Source organism: Dioscorea cayenensis, chromosome 2 (assembly GCF_009730915.1).
Source record: "Dioscorea cayenensis subsp. rotundata cultivar TDr96_F1 chromosome 2, TDr96_F1_v2_PseudoChromosome.rev07_lg8_w22 25.fasta, whole genome shotgun sequence".
NCBI lineage: Eukaryota > Viridiplantae > Streptophyta > Magnoliopsida > Dioscoreales > Dioscoreaceae > Dioscorea > Dioscorea cayenensis.
In genome coordinates, this window is record NC_052472.1 from 4,108,844 (window position 1) to 4,113,224 (window position 4,381).

Below are 4,381 nucleotides of genomic sequence, written 5' to 3' on the forward strand. Positions count from 1 at the left end.
CATATGGAGAAAATCTATCTTTTGAAGAGCAAGTTTATCTTAGAGATGATTTAATCTATCTTTAGTAAGATTCAAGATGATAAATCTATCTTTGGTAAACTTTTTTCTCATGAGAGGTTTATTTCTAAAGAGAGGAATAATCTATTGTTGGCAAATATCATCATAAAAAGACCAAGGATTTCATAGAGCTTAGTTTGGTGTGAAGCTATTTGAAGACACAAATTAAGAATGGCAAGGGCAATACAACATGATTCTTAAGAACATAATTAGCAATGCAATTTGAAAAACAAATCCAAAGCTAATTATGGGTGGATTTATTTAAAGACACAAGCTATTTAAAGACACAAGATATCTATGGCGTGATTTGATAGAAGATTGAAGACCCAAGCTTGAACAAATGAAGATCATGCTTGAAAGATATTGAAGATCTAAACTTTGATGAGAGGAGATCAAGTTTAGTAACAATATATTGAAGACCAAACTTTGATGATTGAAGGTCAAGTTTGAAGATTTTGTGAAGACCAAACTTAGACCAAGTTTGGAAAGAAGATCGGAGAGATCTTTAATGACCATCTTTGGTGAGATGGATTTATGGCTTGGTGGGTGCAACCCTCGGGAGAGGGACTTACTGGTATGATATGAGGAATGAGGCTAGTTGTTGGTGGTAAGAGCTTAGGAGAAGTGGACTGTTTCAACCCAAACAGGAACAATCAAGAGATTGAAGATGTCGCAAGTCATGTTGCAACAGGAGTTGGAACTCAATCAGGATTAGTAGATGGGTTGCATTGCAATCTCAGTTGCAACTAGAGTTGCAACATCTAACTTTGGAAAGTGTCCAGGTTAGGAAGCTAGGGAGAGTTTAAAAGAGGAAGCTATTTTGGGGCGTAAGGATGTCCATATAAGATACTTTGCTTTAAGATTTTGGATAAGCCACGAGTGAGAGACCCTAGTGTGTGGGTTAAAAAGAGTGGGCATCGGGCAATCTAGAGGGGGTTATTCTTTGTCATTGTGTGAGTGAGAGTGAGTCTTTCTTTTAGTGAATTGTTCTCTCTAAGCTCGGCCCTCCAAATGTAGGCAAGTTATGCCAAACTGAGTAACCAATTTGTATGTCTCCTTTCTCTTACATGTTTCATTTTACATTGAGTGTGTGATTGTATTACATAAGATATTAAGAGAAAAATTACCATAATGCTACCCCTCCGGACCTAACATATATGATAATATCTAAATCCACATGTTTGAGAAAACAAAGTAATCACATAATATTTTTCAATGACTTTTATTATAAAATAAATTTAGTCTTAAAATAATATTTTAATTTTCAACTTTATAGTTTCCAATCGTTAAAATAACTAGAGCAAACAAGTAGATATTAGTAATCATTTTTATATATTTATTATAATTTATATATTGCTTTCATCGTGTTCATATAAAAAATTATTTATAAGCAAACCAATATCACACACATAAGAGGAAAGAAAAAAGGTTTTATTTTTTATTTTTGCATATAAGCTTTTACTAAGTAATAATCTTAGTTGGACACCGTAATATCTCCAAATTTATTTTTTGAGCACCAAACTTCAATTTGTATCTTTTTGGATACCCATTATTAATTTCTTATTAGTAAGAGGGCACTTAAGGAATTTCAGCCCTAATTTGCTAATGTCTAAACCAGACTTGATATGTTAATGCTGATGTGCCACGAGCTTTGCTTACTTGGAAACAACATGTCGCCATGGGAGTCATGTCACTCCACACACCACTAAATTAGTGTCCACATCATCATCGTTTTAAACCCTTTATTCTCCCAAAAATGGGAGAAAGCTTGAGCACTGTCCCACTCCTTAACCTAAGAGATGGCTTCCTTTATCCAAGCCAAGGCTTCCTTCTTCCCAAGCATGGAAACATGCACAATTTCCAGTAAGAGCGAGAGGGCTTGGTGTGTCATGGTGGTTAAATGACCAATAAGGATAACAATAGATGAACCATCATGTTATTGTAAGTGATTTTATGAACTAAGGGATTTTATAAACTAAGGGAAGCTTATCTCTAGCATTGTTTGTAAATTTCAAAGGAAGATCAATGTTAGGGTTTGTAATATGGGAATTTAATTTTAAAATAAGATTAAGTTTTAGTGAATGGTCTTTCAAGTTAGGATGCTTTTACTATACATGGTGTAGTGAATGATATTTATTATTTTGTAAGGACCATTTTAGGATAAATATCTTGAGTGGGTACCATACTATGATTATTTTTTATTTTAAGCATCGAACTTGAATCATTTGGGTCATCTAACTTTAATTTGTGTTCACTAGGAGGATACCATGGGGATTCCCGGAGAATTTGCCATCATTTATGCTAGATTTGGCACATCAACACTAGTTCACTATGTCATCAGCATACATAAAGTGATGTGGCCACATTTATTAACACATCACATGCCATGTTAACTCACTGAGCTAGTCTATAAGAGTGACTACATAGCTCTCTTTAATAATGTGGCAAATCTGTCATACATGTCATTAAAGTCTCCTAGGAATCATTTTGGTAACTTTCTAGTGAACACAAATTAAACTTGAGCGACACAAATGATATAAGTTGAAGTTCGATATTCAAAATGAAAAATGATCATAGTACGGTACCTGCCCAAAAAATTTATCCCATCATCTTATGTTGAAAGCCATACTAAGAGAAATGAATTGTGCAATTTTGTTAACAAACTCTTGTCTCAATTGTTGTGCACATGCCCTTGACTGTTGTGCTTATCACATTTTTCTATAAAAAAGAAAGAAAATTTCCTTCACCTTAATTACCCTAACCCCACACCCTAAAATTTAATTTATCTAATAATAAATGTTAACATTATTTTTTAAAAAACTAACTTTGCATATATAATTTATCTTATCTAATAATAGATATTAAAATTAATTTTGTACAAAGTTGACTAATTCAATTTTTAAGATTAATATATTTTAAAGTTAACAAATATCTTATTTTTAATATTCGAGATTTTTTTTCTATAAATAGAAAGTTTAAACTAAGCTTTTCATAGTCAATCCATTATTGAGATTAATATTTTAAAATAATTTTCCATATTGCGTAGATTCCATACTTTCAAGGTAAATAAGAAACCAATAGCAATGGGATGGTCTTTATGGATGAATAGGTTTTTCTTGTTTTTTTCTTAATAGGTAACTATTACATGATTTAACATTAACTCTCTATATAATATAATTTTTTATAAATTATTTATTTATTTATTTATTTGTGGAAAGATGTGTGGAAGGCTCCATACAACAATGAAATGTTCATTTTTGAAAATGATGTAAAATGTTAGGATTTTTTTATGGAAAGACAAGCAAGAATAGTTCTCAAAGGATAAGTCAAGTCTCCTTTTCATTTGCCTACTCCATCTTGATTGATCTGGTAAATGAAGAAAATAATGTAAAAAACTATTAGACCATTATTAGAAGCTATAGAGGCAAAAAAAAAAACCTACAAATAAATCATGTTTATATATGTTTACATTCTTTATTGTCATGTTTTGAGATCATCTTAGATAGAACCAATTTTAAATTTTATATACTATTAATTTATTAAGATTAACCACATATATATATATATATAACACATATATGTATGTACATATTAAATTAAAGGAGTTGTTTGTCACATGCATGTCATGGAATGGGAATTTTTTTCCCTCCATCAAACGTTTCAAGCTTCACGAAATTGGTGACTAAACTCTTCAATATGGATGCAATTTCTTGTAGAATAATAATTGTCCTTTGGATTTGTTAGAATCGAGTTGAGAGTTTTAAGAGGAATTGTGGCTTTTGCTTAACAAAGAAGAACACAAGATGCACACTTTCGATTACTGGAATGCTATGCTTTTAGGATACAAAGAATCCTCTTACAATGTTCCACACAATAAAGTAAGCCTTGGAGAAAGAAAGAATGTATTTGCTTTTGCACTTGAAGAGATGAGAAATTTTCAAGTGTTGTTATCTCATTAAATACGTAAGAGTTCCACTACTATATTAGAGTTTTGGAGGTTATACCTTCTTGAAATAGGAAAGGATATCTTATAACTATTATACCTCCTTTTATTACACCAATAGATGCAATCTAACTTGCCTAACTTCCTTTTTACATGAAAAGGTATCTTCTAACCAATAAAACTACTATAAAATATGAAAAAAATATCATTCTTAAAAATATTTTCAATATTTAAAAATATTATGACAATCCCCCGACCATTTTTAATATTGAAAATAAGTTACCAAGTGCATCTAAACAAACAAAAAATGAAAATAGATTACATAAATAACAGTGGCTTGCAACTTGAACCATTATATAGCAGAAGTCATTACAACACAAT